The following is a 16,981-nucleotide window of genomic DNA, read 5'->3' on the forward strand; positions in this document are numbered from 1 at the left end:
ACTTTTTCAAATCCCAAAATAAAAATAATATTAAAAAATATATTCTAACAATATTTTATTCAACTTTTTAACTTTAATCTCATCTCATCCCTTCTCATCTCTGAAAACAAACGAACCCTTAATTAATAAAAGTGACCATACAGGTGCGTGTCCTTTTGAGCCATATGTCCCTGTCGAATACCGTATCACAACACAGGTGTCTACACCAGCTGTGAGTGCGTTAATATGTACTCTACAGTTGTTGTGGCCCCACGTATTCTATGTATCACAATCGTTGTGTCTCACGTAGTGTATGCTCCACAGTTGTTTTGGCCTCATACTTCATGCTCCACAGTTGTTGTGGTCCCATGAGTTGTTTGTACCACACTTGTTGTGGACACACGTAACATAAAGTGTGGCCCCATCGGCATTAGTGTCTGGCGCGCTCCGGTAATCAACAAGTTAGGCCTCATTCGCAACATGTTGACTATACTTCGTCAACCCATAGAATTTCTCACCAATTTAGACACTTCAGCGTAAACAAATGAATTCCACTAAGATATTACCACATCCTAGTGCTTAGGGTCGTGATGGACAAGAATAACTTAATTAGCATACATGACATTTCATAACATGACGTAACATGAACGTGACATAAAAGACAACTACTGGCGTAGCGTAACGTGACATGAACATAAGAAGACAGACATGACATACTTTGAGACATAAATCTAACAGACAATATGTCATAATATGGCATACATATAACAGACAATATTCCGTAACATGGCATAACATATAACAGACAATATTTCGTAACATGGCATGACATGTGACAGTGAATATTACGTAACATGACATACATGTAATAGATAGCATACGTAATATGACATACTTGCAATAGATAGTAACATGAGACAGAATATATTGTATAATAGTTAAGTATTTCGTGACTACATAATTTGTGTAATAGATAAACATGTGATGACATGACATGACATATATAATAACATATGAACATAAACAGTAGATCTCTTATCCATCACATATACACAGTAAACTAATAATAAGTTAAGAGTTAACTTACCTCGATCGTCGCGTTCTACGAAAATAAAGTGCGAAATACGAGGAACTGTAAAAGGGTATTCTAAAAGTTATAAATTTAATTACTAACAATTAGAAAAATGAAAATGGAGAACTTAGAGTAAAATTACCATTTTACCCTTTACATGTGAGAAGATGACCATTTTACCCCTAACTTAAGGATTTCACATCCTAACTCCAAAAATCACCAAAATTTAAATTTCTTATATAAACTTTTTCCTAGACTCAAATATTAATTCAGAAAAATTTAAAATCATTCACAACTATGGAAAACTCACAATGGCCGAAACATTCATAAGTCATTTATCTTGATTTTGGCCGCAATTTCTTCCATCTTCAAAATCCATGATTAAATCAAAATTTTGTAACAAAGATCTTCTTATCCTAAGTTTAAAAACACATTTAAAATATCCATTAAGAAAAAGCTAATTAACAATACTAAACTTTTTTATAAAATGACCCAAACTTTTTAACAAAAAGTAAACCCTTGAATCACAAGTTTTGACATTAATAAAGCATCTCCAAGAATTCCAAAAAATCAAATCTTACTTCTAATACATTCATAATATCATCTTAAGATCAATCATATTTTAAATCATCAAACAAAAGTCACCAAAATCACAAAACAACACTTGAAGTTTTTGGTTTTACACTTACTCCAAAAATAGAAACTTTTCTCTCAACTAACTTTGACCAATCTCTTGATCCATGGCTTAAAGATATGTGATCTTCAAACTAAAACATCTCATGGTTTAAAAATGTGTCCAAAAGAAGATTTAACCGTGAAACTTAAAATCACATGGCTAAAACTCAATAAAACTTGGATCTAACCCAAAAAATAAATCTTAGGCCTAACTGAAATCCTCTTTCATAGAAAAATCATATCTTTAAAACTGATAGTAAGTATCTTCAAAATAACATCCTAACATGTATATAAGGGGTTTAGGATCATCACATAAAAATATCAAAATCTTTGGAATAAGATTAAACCACGAAATATTCAAACTTTCACAAAACAAAAACTGTTTTTCCACTTCCAGTTTTCAAGTTTCTAAATCTAAGGAAATCTATCATCAAAGTTTTATTCATACAATAAAAGCTCAATGAACATTCATAAACACATGCTAACAACACACCATAAAATTTTCGGACCAAGATATATCCATTAGCTTGGTAAAAAATTCTAAAACATAACATACTCTCTAGTTTCACGCCCAGAATGACATTTCTATGGTTAAAAATACTTTTGACTGATCAAGTGAGCATGGAATGAGACTAATAAGATATCCACGGAAACTAAACTCAAAGACAAACAACTTTTATGAGGATTCATCATGAGAAAATACTTACAAATGGTCGAAAATGGTCATGCAAAAAGACCCAGAAATCTGTCAGAGATGTCTTTTGGGTTTCTCTCTAAGAACGGGGGGAAGAAGTGATAAAATGGAGAAAAGTGTGTCTTGCACCACTTTAAACTCCTGGGGGGAAGTTATGGGCTTGAAAGACCCTTGATTGGAGTTGGCTATGTGGCATAAAGTGGAAAGTAATGAGGGAAAATGACTGCCTGCAACAGCTGTGAGAGATGGAAGTTGATGGAGTGGACTTCTCCTTCACATCAAAGCACTAATGGGTGCAGCCAATGGCAGTGGATGATCTGTCATGTGGGGGAAGAAACTTCTTCAAGAAGCTTTGTCAAGGTAGCCAAATTCGTGGGCCTTGGTGGGCCCCAACCAAGTGGGCTTCAATTTGGAGTTTAAAGGGGGTTTGGTTAGGGTTTGAGATGCTATCAAACCCAAAACTAATTTTTCTTGACCCAATCAAGTGTCCAAAGTTTAAAAGGTTGGATAATAATGTAATAATAAGGATTTGATTAATTAATAGCATGTGAAAGTGATTTAATCAATTGATTAAATACAATACTAGAAATCGGGTTAAAAAGGGTTTGGAGACCAACTTTAGGGTTTGGGGAAATCGTTTAAGGTTTCAATTTCAACCAAGATTTTGGGGTTTCAATTGGATCCCAAACATTTAGTGTTTGCTTTGGTCTGGCACAATTTGGTTGATCAGATGAAACAAACCTCTGCTTAGGTGGCATGATCTCACACATTGATTTCTTCACAAATCTATCTTATGGTTCCTCTTTGTAACAAGTGTCTAATACCATTCACTATGTGTGACTAAGATCTTGTCAAGTGTCCAAATAAAACTTCTCTAACCTAATTTGAACATTCCACACAGTGATTTTAAAAATACCGTACTGGGTGTGTGCTTATCGAGGTTACTATTCACTCCGAAAAAATGCATAATAAACTTAACACTGAAAAATCCTAAATATTCACATTAACCTATAGTAAAAATCGTTTACCGAAATTCAACCCCGAAGTGCCCCTAAAAAATAATTTCACAATTTCGAACAGGTGTTTCGTCCGGAATTATGAAAATTGGTTATTGTGCCATACCTCAAATAATTAAACTCATATTTCTAGCATCATATTGAGTAATAACATTAACTATGTTGACAGACTAAAACCTGAGCAATTGGTCGATTCATAAAAACTTATGGGGTTTTCATGAGGTTCCTAAAGTCAATAGAAATTTCACCAGTAAATTTTTAGTGGGCTGTTACATACCCTACATCTGCATATCCAATTAATTGTAAGTTTGGTTATTTTGGATAAAATAATCCAATGTCGATCGTACCACAAGGGTAACGTAGAACATGTTTGACCCATTCCAATGCCTTCAAGTTAGTGCAGAACAATATTTTGCTAGTAAGTTGATTAAAAATGCAATATCAAGTCTTGTATAATTTGCAAGATACATTAAAGCACCAATTACAATAAGGTATGATACTTCAAGATCAAGAATTTTTTTATCTTCCATTCGAGGTCGAAAGGATTTTTCTCTACATAAAGTGATCGAAAAACCATTACAATGCTCAAAGGGGTGAGCTTTGTTATATAAAAGTGCTTCAAGACTTTTTCTATGTACGTAAACTGATGAACTAAAATTTCATTTGAAAAATGTTCAATTGTAGACCAAGACAAAATTTTATTTTTCCAACATCTTTCATTTCAAATTCATTTTTCAAATAAACTACGGTTTTGATGAGCTCTTTCGGAGTCCCAAAGAGATTTAGGTCGTCTACATAAACTACAATAATAATGAATCTAGACTCTGACTACTTAACGAAAACACATGGACAAATTGAATTATTGGGCATTTTATATCCTTCTGAGATTTTCATGTATATATCTTTATCTAGTTATCCATATAAATATGTGGTAACTACATTCATTAAATGCATATCTAAACTTTCTACAACTATCAAGCTAATAAAAAATCTGAATGTTATTGAATTCATTAAAGGAGAATATGCTTCTTAATAATCAATACAAGGTTTCTATGAGAAAACCTGTCCAACAAGTTGTGGTTTATCTCTCACAATTTCATATTTCTCATTACGTTTACATACAAATACCTACTTATATCCAACAGGCGTCACACTTTTAGCTGTTTGGACTATAGGTCCAAATACTTCACGTTTTACAAGTGAATTCAGTTATGCATGAGTTGCATTTTTCCATTTTGGTCAATCATTTCTACGTCGGCATTCTGCTACGGTTTGTGGTCCAATTTCATTATTACTTCTTGTAATGCCTAGGGCAACTTTAAATGAAAATATGTTGTCAACAACAATTTTATTTCTATCACATAATTCTTATGTACTTACATAATTTATTGAGACCTCATTATTTTTAGATACCTGTTCCTCTTCAAGAGATTCCTCTTCAAGGATTCTTTTTCAGGGGAATTTTGCGTTGAAAGTATGAATGGATCAATTGATTTTGTTGCCTATTTTGTGGTTATGGCTTCTTAAGGAACACCAAATTCTTTTTCTTTTGCTCCTCTTTCAACAAATATTATCATTTGCACAATTCTTTCACGCTTTAGGCATATCTTAGATGCATTTGTTTCTATATATCTTGATTGTCCTATAAGGACTTTAACCCTTGCAGGGATATTAAAAGCTAGAATATGAGATTTTATTATTTTTTTACTTTCAGTAAATGCATTCGATAATTTATTTGCAATACCTTACAAATGAATAATCTTCTAAACTTCCCGTTCACATTGATTTGGATGAGAATCAATATCAGATAATGTCGAAGCATTCCATGTTATTTCTCTTTGTGTTTCAGGCACATTTTCTTCTCCTAATGGTGAAAAATTGTTTCATCAAAATGAAAATCTTCAAAATGTACGTTAAAAATATCACCAGTTAAAAGTTCAGGGTATCTAACAATAAAACAAGAATCAAAACCAATATAAATTCTAAGTCTTCGTTGAGGGCCCATCTTAGTGGGCTTGAGAAGTGCAATCGGAACATAGACAGCACAACCAAAAATAGGAAGATGAAAAATATTAGGTCGCTAACCAAAAGCAAGTTGCAATGGGAAGTATTTGTTATAGGCAATTGGTCCAAATTAATGATGCATCATGTAAAATTGCATGTCCCTAAGTATAAACGGGTAGTTTTTTCCTCATAAGCAAAGGTCTATTAATTAATTGTAGCCATTTATTAAACGATTTGGCCAAACCATTTTGAGTATGTACATGAGCAACTGAATGTTCAATATGAATTCCTATTGGCATGCAATAATTATCAAAAGCTTGGGATGTAAATTCTCCTACATTATCTAATCTGATAGACTTAATTGGATAACCAAGAAATTGTATTTGTAATCTAATTATTTGTGCAAGAAATCTAGGAAATACAACATAACGAGTAGAGAGTAGGCAATGTGACCATCTAGTTGATGCATCTATTAAAACCTGAAATATCTAAATGGTTCACATGGTGGATGTATTGGCTCACATATGTTCCCATAAATTATTTCTAGAAATGATGGGGATTTAATTACTACCTTTGAAGGGGATAGTATGATAATCAGTTTACCTTGAGAACATGATGCACATGGATAATCACTTGGTAAAAGAATCTTCTGATTTTTTAAAGGATGTCCATGTGAGTTCTCAATTATTCAACGCATCATAATTGATCCCGGATGTCCAAGGCGATCATGCCAAATCATAAAAATCTTTGGATCAGAGCACTTCTGATATAGGTGATACCTGCATGGTGCGGGGTAGGATGGACCCTTCCCCACACCCCACCCTGCACCAAGTAGGGGAAGGCTTTTCAACCCTACCCCCCATCATCGGGAGGTGGGGACGGGGTCAAAAACCTCATCCGCCCCACCCCCAGCCCAGGCCAATACTACCTATGACCCATTGGGTCTAAAAACTATTTTTGGATTGGACCCAAATTATAACATAATTAAAATTGTAAATTAAAATTTTTAAATTAAAAAATTAAAAAATTAAAAACTAGTAGCATAGTTTTTAAACTCATTAGAATTGTATTTTGGATTGCCTTGGTCTCCTAGGCCAAGGCAATACAATAGTCATACTTAAAAAATGTGGGACTTAAGAAGTCAAGGAAATCTAATAATTTGAATACAATTTCAAGTCTACAACAAATTGTATATATTTATATACAATATATTTATATAAATATTTAAAATTTATTTATTTTTAAATGTAGCAGAGCCGGGGGTGAGGCAAGGGCCCCGCTAAGGTTAGCCCACCCTCCGCCCCTGCTGGCCTTTCTCTTAACAAGGTTGGGCGAACAGGGACAGTGTAGCGGGGTGCGAGCCCTTAACTTTCAGTACATTATAATATTTCATTCAATTGTACTCATAGTTGTATAATATAATCCCGAAGAGAAGCTGACAGATTTTCTAATATGAGTTTATGGCTCAAAATCAAAGAAATAATATAAAGATATTCATTGCTGTCTTCATTAATTGTTTCAACGAATTTGTTAATGTGGCGCCCCAATCCCCCTTATATAAATACACAGGGATCGAGACGCCAGGATGGTGACAACACGGTCACACATCCCAACGAAGTGCCAGTGTGTGTACATGCAACAGTGTACAAATAAAATAACGCAGCGGATAGTCAAATAAGTACCAGAATTTAAATACAAATATTTAACACAATTTATCTTTAAAAATAAATAAATATACAGTCATCCCAAATATAATACAAAAGGTAAATACATAAACTGATAAAAACACATAACTCACTAAACAGGAGCAATCCCAGATCACTCCTCCAACGGAGCCAAGCTAAGGCTCGTCATCATCATCTGCATCAAAATCTGCGATACCATAAAATGGTACCACGGGTAAGTATAAACCAAACAACTCTCGGGATAAAAATACATTAATGCAACCAACAATATAGCAAAATACATTTAGCCATAAAATATCATTTTTTCCCAGAAAAATGATTATTTCCAACACACGCCAAAAAATCCCATTTTGGCCCAAAATAACCGTAAAACATTTTCTCATAAAATGATTCACACAAACAATCCATTTATCGGACACTGTAGGCGGGAATCGCAGGCGGGACTCTACCACCGTCCCTGCTTACCACCATCCCTACCGCGTGCACCGTAGGCGGGAATCACAGGCGGGACACAACCACCATCCCTGCTTACCACCATCCCTATCGCGTGCACCGTAGGCGGGAATCACAGGCGGGACTCTACCACCATCCCTGCTTACCACCATCCCTACAGTTCCTTTACACACAATGCATACTTAACAGAGCACTGTAGGCGGGAATCACAGGCGGGACACAACCACCATCCCTGCTTACCACCATCCCTACAGTCTCTTTTCCTTTTACTCACATGAAAATCCAAATCCAATAAATACATGAACATGTATGCAATACACGAAAACCCAGTTTTCTTTACAAACATGATCATGCATGCAATATGCGATGTACGTGAACAAGTCATAACCAACAACCACAATTCACAATGCAAACAAACACAACTCCGTCCACAATCCATCCGACCCCCGAAACTCCTCGGACTCAGTCCGGCAAAACAAACCAATTCACAGATAATATGTGTTAGTGCAAAAATATATTTAAATCACGAAAGTTCTTTAAGGAAAATACTTACAGTGCAATATAATAATTTCCGGAGGATCTCGAAGTTGCAAGTGGTGATTTCTGAGCAACACCACAGTGTAAAATACACTGTGGCCGTGGGTCACAGATACCCACTTTTCAACGAGGACAAACGAAGACCCAAGATTGATAGGGTAGGGCCTAGGGAGGTCGGTGAAGCCAATGGTGGTGGTGGTTTGCCGTGGGTGGCGGCGAAATGGGCGGTAGAAGACCAAAATGCCCAAATCGGAAATGTAGTTGGTGGAGCTTCACCGGTGACGGATCGGAGGTGGGGTTGGGTCCAATGGGTTGCCAAGAGGTCGGGGATGAAGTGGTAGGAAGATGGTGGCCAATGGTGGTGCGACGGCGGCGCAACGGCGGAAGGAGTGCCGCGGCTTCGAAGAGCTACTGGTGGTTAACGGCGGCACGGATGGAGGTGAGATTGGTGGGGTGAGGTCGCCGGCGGCTGGGGAAGCTAATGGGCTGGGCGGTGAGGGCCACCGCCGGCTCACGGCGGCGCTGGCGTGAAGGTGGCCCGCGGCTTCGTGGGGGGCGTGTGGGCTACCGGCGGCGAGGTAGGGGCTGAGATTTGGGAGGTGAGGTCGCCGGAGGGAGGGGGAGCTGGTCGGCTGGGCGGTGTCGCGCACGGCGGCGCGACGGCGGCGCTGGGAGGAGACGATGGAAACGGGCGGAGGAGAGGAGAGAGAGAGATCGCGCGGGAAGGAGAGGAAATAAGGAAGAAAAAGAAAAGAAAGAAAAGAAAAAGGAAGGAAAGAAAAAAAAGAGGGAAAAGAAATGAGGTCCAATCCTCATAACTTGGGTCACAAAAAAGATCCAACGGAGACGATTTTAAAACCACAAGTTAAATAAAATAATTTAAACGTAATGGTAAAGTCAAATTGAAATAATTAAATCCCACGGTAATTAATTTAAATATTAAAAGCAATTTAAATGCATAACAATAAATAAATATTTGGAAAGCACATAAAAATAATTTTCACCAAATTAAAATCATAGAAATAAACTTACTAAAAATCCGACCAATTTTAAAATAAGAGGATAAATTTTTGAACAATAAAAAATAATCCTTCAGTAAAAATACACTGAAATACGGGGTGTTACATCCTCCCCCCCTTAAAATAAAATTTCGTCCTCGAAATTTGTAGGGCCAATCATCACTCTAGAGCAGGATACCAAATACAACCAGAACACCCTTAAGAAAATCACACAACCTCCAACACCCAACGGGCATGGATACAACTTGCATAACTTTCCAAAACCCAAGAATAAACCACACATGGCATCCATTACGAAAGGTAAGATTAGACCCATACCTGCCGTAACTCCAGCGTCCTGAGTCCCTGGAATCTCGTCGCCAGCACTACCAGGAGTCACTGCATACACCCGAGCCTGAACTAGTTGCCTCTGATTAGTCCTACCACCGCGATGACCACCCTGATTCCCTTGGGTCCAATTAGGGCACTCACGAGCAAAGTGTCCTGTCTGACCACACTCAAAGCACTGGTTCCAACCCTGACGACACTCGCCCTCGTGGGCTCTATTACATCTACCACAAACTGGAGCTCGGCCCCCAATACGTATACCGGAAGCTGCCTGCGCTCTGGCCCCGATCCTTTGCACAAACTTCTGTGGCGACCCGGAGCTGCTCCCTTCACCATCAACGTTCAGTCGCTTCTTACCCAGAGGGGAATCTACCACAGCACCTCGCTCTCGCTCAGCAATTGAGGCCACATTGACCAACCTCTGAAAGTTCTGGATTTCCAAACATGCGACCTGCCTGCGGATTTGAGGGCGCAACCCTTCTTGGAAACGTTCAGCCCGCATCTCTTCCGAAGCAATGAGGTGAGGAGCAAACCGCCCAAGCTCCATAAATTTCCTTGCATACTGCTCAACAGTCATGTCTCCTTGAACCAAATTATTGAAATCCCGAGCCAATTGTCGTCTCACCGAAACAGGAAAGAATCGATCATCAAATTCTTTCTTAAAACGCTGCCAAGACACAGCAGCCAAGGATCCCAACTCCATCTCCAAAAGTGACCGCTTGGTCTCCCACCAATTCGCCGCTTCACCTTGCAGCATATAGCTCCCATATAATACCCTCTGGGCCTCAGTGCATCCACAGACTTCAAACGTTCTTTCCAGATCTTGAATCCACCTTCTAGCCCGTAATGGATCCTCTTCACCAGAAAAAGCAGGGGTCCTATGCGCTAAGAAGCGCTCATAGGTGCACCCGGCCTGCATCGCCCTGAACTGCTCTCCTTGCTGTGGACGAAAATTCTGCTGAAGAAACTCCGTCATCCTATTCAATGCCCTAGCCATGGCATAGTTTCCATCACCCCTCGGTAATTCATCCTCGGGCTCATTAGCTTGCCTTCTTGGTCGTACCATTTTCCTGCCATAGCGTAACCCTTAACCCCACTATCAGTTTAAAACAAACTAAAAAAATATAATTATAGTAAAATAAATTAAAATACAACCATATCACATAAAATAAAATAAAATAAAACCAACAAAATAAAATATCATAAGACAAAAGGAATAAAACAAATGAAATAGTACACAAGAAAATAATTGAAACAAGTAAAATTGCCTGCCATATAATAAAATAACTAAATAAACTAAAATAACAAAAATAAGATAAATGACAACAATTAACGTACAATTAAAATAAATAAATTAAATTAAAATAATGTACTCCCAACAAAATAATTTCAAATCAAAATTTTAAAATTTTCTGGTACTACACCTATGGGACATGTGGTTTTACCCAGAGCCGAACTGCTCTGATACCATCTGTGGCGCCCCCAATCCCCCTTATATAAATACACAAGGATCGAGACGCCAGGATGGTGACAACACGGTCACACATCCCAACGAAGTGCCAGTGTGTGTACATGCAACAGTGTACAAATAAAATAACGCAGCGGATAGTCAAATAAGTACCAGAATTTAAATACAAATATTTAACACAATTTATCTTTAAAAAAAAAATAAATATACAGTCATCCCAAATATAATACAAAAGGTAAATACATAAACTGATAAAAACACATAACTCACTAAACAGGAGCAATCCCAGATCACTCCTCCAACGGAGCCAAGCTAAGGCTCGTCATCATCATCTGCATCAAAATCTGCGATACCATAAAATGGTACCACAGGTAAGTATAAACCAAACAACTCTCGGGATAAAAATACATTAATGCAACCAACAATATAGCAAAATACATTTAGCCATAAAATATCATTTTTTCCCAGAAAAATGATTATTTCCAACACACGCCAAAAAATCCCATTTTGGCCCAAAATAACCGTAAAACATTTTCTCATAAAATGATTCACACAAACAATCCATTTATCGGACACTGTAGGCGGGAATCGCAGGCGGGACTCTACCACCGTCCCTGCTTACCACCATCCCTACCGCGTGCACCGTAGGCGGGAATCACAGGCGAGACACAACCACCATCCCTGCTTACCACCATCCCTACAGTCTCTTTTCCTTTTACTCACATGAAAATCCAAATCCAATAAATACATGAACATGTATGCAATACACGAAAACCCAGTTTTCTTTACAAACATGATCATGCATGCAATATGCGATGTACGTGAACAAGTCATAACCAACAACCACAATTCACAATGCAAACAAACACAACTCCGTCCACAATCCATCCGACCCCCGAAACTCCTCGGATTCAGTCCGGCAAAACAAACCAATTCACAGATAATATGTGTTAGTGCAAAAATATATTTAAATCACGAAAGTTCTTTAAGGAAAATACTTACAGTGCAATATAATAATTTCCGGAGGATCTCGAAGTTGCAAGTGGTGATTTCTGAGCAACACCACAGTGTAAAATACACTGTGGCCGTGGGTCACAGATACCCACTTTTCAACGAGGACAAACGAAGACCCAAGATTGATAGGGTAGGGCCTAGGGAGGTCGGTGAAGCCAATGGTGGTGGTGGTTTGCCGTGGGTGGCGGCGAAATGGGCGGTAGAAGACCAAAATGCCCAAATCGGAAATGTAGTTGGTGGAGCTTCACCGATGACGGATCGGAGGTGGGGTTGGGTCCAATGGGTTGCCAAGAGGTCGGGGATGAAGTGGTAGGAAGATGGTGGCCAATGGTGGTGCGACGGCGGCGCAACGGCGGAAGGAGTGCCGCGGCTTCGAAGAGCTACTGGTGGTTAACGGCGGCACGGATGGAGGTGAGATTGGTGGGGTGAGGTCGCCGGCGGCTGGGGAAGCTAATGGGCTGGGCGGTGAGGGCCACCGCCGGCTCACGGCGGCGCTGGCGTGAAGGTGGCCCGCGGCTTCGTGGGGGGCGTGTGGGCTACCGGCGGCGAGGTAGGGGCTGAGATTTGGGAGGTGAGGTCGCCGGAGGGAGGGGGAGCTGGTCGGCTGGGCGGTGTCGCGCACGGCGGCGCGACGGCGGCGCTGGGAGGAGACGATGGAAACGGGCGGAGGAGAGGAGAGAGAGATCGCGCGGGAAGGAGAGGAAATAAGGAAGAAAAAGAAAAGAAAGAAAAGAAAAAGGAAGGAAAGAAAAAAAAGAGGGAAAAGAAATGAGGTCCAATCCTCATAACTTGGGTCACAAAAAAGATCCAACGGAGACGATTTTAAAACCACAAGTTAAATAAAATAATTTAAACGTAATGGTAAAGTCAAATTGAAATAATTAAATCACACGGTAATTAATTTAAATATTAAAAGCAATTTAAATGTATAACAATAAATAAATATTTGGAAAGCACATAAAAATAATTTTCACCAAATTAAAATCATAGAAATAAACTTACTAAAAATCCGACCAATTTTAAAATAAGAGGATAAATTTTTGAACAATCAAAAATAATCCTTCAGTAAAAATACACTGAAATACGGGGTGTTACAGTTAAAACTTAATAAATTTTGAAGAATATAAAATATCGTCAGTACACAATTTTTTTCCTTATGGTAACATTATATTTACTATTTCATAACCTTCAATTAGGTTTCAAGAACTGAATATTGTATTGACATTAGCTCTATTCAATGTTAAACATTGAAAATATTTCTTATCTTTAAGAATTGTATATGTGGTACAACTGTCTGCGAGACATACATCTCCACCAATTTTCTTCATATTAATCAATTCATTAGTAAAATCCATGGTTCCTTATAAAAGCAAAACCTGTATAAAATTTAATTAATTTAAAGGAAAATTACAAAATGTATTTAAAGATAATAATTGAAATATAATGTGATTACAATGAAAAAAGGAAAATTAATTGTTGTAATCATAATCATCACTACAAAAAAAATTTGTATTTTCGTTAGCCTTCACAAAGAAATAAAAAAAAAAAAAAAATCAGGTGGGTGAGATCCATTACATTTGGGGTATAAGTTGGATCTATTGGATTATTGTGATCAACACAATTAATTTCAACCTCCTTTTCCTTTTTTTTAATTAAGGTCTGATATAGGTCTACCAAATGTTTTGGTGCACGACAGATACATGACCAATATCCATTCATACTACACCTATAACATTTATCCTTATAGTTCTTCAAGAGCTTATTCTGTAAGCCTTTATTTTCATCATTTCTTGTCTTAGTGTGGTTTCACTTCTAGTGGTATATTGAGTTCCTCTTTGAATAATTTTGAGTACGGTCTCCTTGATTTTTATAGTTTTTCCTCTCATGTCCATGTCCATGATTTCCTTTATGATTTTAAAATGAGGTTCACTTTAGAGAATGGAGTTAAACCGGTTGGACGAGACTGATAATTTTTTATTAAACATTCATTGTTTTGTTCAGCCATTAACAGCCAATATATTGGTTCAGAATATTTTGTAAATTTGTGCTATTGATATTGATGCTGCATGAGCACATTCGAGGCATGAAATATGGTATATGTATTTTCTAACATATCCTCATCAATGACTTTCTCTCCACATAATTTTAACTGTGAGCTTATTTTGAAAAGTACAGAATTGTATTTGGAAACTATTTTTAAAATCTTGCAACCTCAGGTGCATCCAATCATAACGAGCCTTTGGGAGGATTACAGTCTTCTGGTGCTTGTATCTCTCCCTTAAACTATTCCATAGAATCAATGGATATTTTATAATGAGATATTCAGTTTTCAATCCTTCATGTAAATGATAGAGAAGAAAAATCATTGTTTTGGCACGATGTAGCCAAGACGTTTCATTCTCTTCTTGAATATTATTTCCAAGGTTCACTGCATCAAGATAGATCTCAGCATCTAAGATCCAAAATAAGTAATTGTTGCCAGAAACGTTAAGAGTAACAAATTTTAATTTTGTAAAATTTGACATTTTCTATAATAAATATATTAAAAATTGAATAAGTAGATATTATGAAATTAAGAAAAGAATATACAAAACTCATAAACTATATGAAGTCATATGAATTACATTGATACTATAATATTTTACATCAAAGATAATTACATAGAACATAAGTTATAACATGATTCACAATAGATGTCAATATTTATAAACACATCATGCTGACATGATAATTAGAAAGTGACGTTATAAAATTGTAGAAAGACTTACATTGATAAGAGAAAATCTCACAGATAGCTTTCAACGTCAAAGATCAAAAGAACACAACAATTGGTTAAAGTTTCGTGCTAATAACGTGTTGTAATATTAAATAGAAGTAACAAGAGAATTAAAAGACCACAATATGTGAAACTAGTTCTTCAAAAACTCAATATTATTTCGCTTAACTTCCTTGTTATGTATCTACGACAAATGCTCCTCAAGACGCTTTATTTATAGGCATGAGAGGATACATGATATTAAATGAATTTAGAGAATGACAATATATGAATCAAAGGGATACATGAATATGAAAAATAGGAATACATGAATGTGTAAGAATTCTAATGGTTATCCATCAAATATATGAAATGTATTTTACTACATTCCTATATTTACAACAGTTGATATAATAATTTATATGATTTTAAAAATACAGAGTTTTACTCTCGTAAAGCCACATCATCAATTATCTTAATATATTATTATCGAATAAAAATTAGTGCTCATCCACTCCTCATTCTTGTCAATATTTTACTATATATATTAAGCTAAATTTATAAAATTAAAAGATTTAGAAAATTAGAAAAAAAAAAGTGCCCTATTAAATTATTAATTTTATTCAAAATCATATATTATATAATTTTTAAATTTAGAATTTTTCTCGTATGATATGAAGCAATGTCAATAGATTTTTCATTAAAAATCATTAAGTTAAATTATAGAATAAAAAACTAATATTTCCAATTGGATTTATAATCTTATTTAAAATTAAAATTATCAATTGAATATTTAATATTTAATAAAATTACTAATTTGAATTTAAAATTATAAGTCTTTTATTGTTTTGTTTTTTAGTTTTCCTAATGCTTTCTTGTTTGTTTTCTCAACATATGCTCTTTCTCCACTCAAACAAAGCTTATTGGGACACATTTTATACATAGTTTTCAGTCTCTTTCTCCACTCAAACAAAGCTTGTGAAATTTGAAGACCAAGTTGCTCAACAAAAGTTAATTTGGAGATCAAAGTGGTAACCTTGAAACTTTTATAAAGTTTTATTTATTTATTTTTCATCGAGACATGCTAACTTAGTTACACAAAATATTTTTCATTTAATAAATTTAGTTATTAATCTTATGTATCGCGCAAGTTTATGACTAGTAATATATATATTATAACATGAACAAGATAGCTATCATACTAATACAAAGCATTTTAAACGTGGTTTGTGACCATTTTCATCGATCACTACTAACTAATAAGACTTCTTGTTGTTATTATTATTATTATAATTATTGTTCTATTAATACAAAGCCGGCCTGTTACATGCACAATTATGACATCTTCCAATGTGTTCATAAAATAAAAAATAAAAAAAGGCATCTTCCAATGTGAAAAATGTCATAAAAATTCCATCCTAGTGTTTGGCAACTTCTATCCAAATTCTCTAAGCACATACATAACAGTTACTGTCTAGAACAAAAGTGATATCAATATATTCCATCTTTCAATCATTGAAGGTGCGTTTTTATATATAGGTAAAAGAGTAATGCTAGGTTATCGCCCAGCAGTGACTGTTGGGCGGGCACGCCTAGGCAAAACTCATGTATTTTATTTTTTTCATTTTTTCTTTTCACAGTTTTTTAACATCTTTAAATATTTTTTTAAAAAAATGTCAATACACTAATAGTCACTTCCTTAATCAATAAGTAAAAAAAATTAAATACCATGAGCAGTCAAAATGAGGGATGAAAATGAGAGGATAAAGTAGCATTATTCATAGGTAAAAACCAACTTCATTTTAGACATACAAGCAAAACACTTTTTTTGGCTGTAAAACAGAATTGAAATATCCAACACATTGAGGCCTTTCTTTATTTAAAAAATGTTGTTCTTCGCTGTATATTTTCTCATTCTCAATCGTACATGTTGATATGTAATATTTTAAGTGATTGTTTACTTAATTTTTAGATATATGAAAAAAGTGTTTCAAATACATCCCCCCAATGCCTTGGCCCATCATTATCAAATGATTTTAGAGAATCTAGAAGGTGTGTATGGCCAGCAAATAGAGCCCCACTCCACTCCACCTTTTTAGATTACATTAAGATTTTTACTAGTCATTCTTCTCTTGTTGCTCTAATATTAGTAATTTTACAAGCATTAAGGTGAAGAAATTCTCCAATATCTTGTAGAACACTGCGAGAATGTTTCACTGGGGTGGTTTTATTTAGTGTCGAGTTATCTTTCTGCATTACTAATCATAACATAACAGGTCTAGA

The sequence above is a fragment of the Juglans microcarpa x Juglans regia genome, chromosome 1S (genome assembly GCF_004785595.1).
Source record: "Juglans microcarpa x Juglans regia isolate MS1-56 chromosome 1S, Jm3101_v1.0, whole genome shotgun sequence".
Lineage (NCBI taxonomy): Eukaryota > Viridiplantae > Streptophyta > Magnoliopsida > Fagales > Juglandaceae > Juglans > Juglans microcarpa x Juglans regia.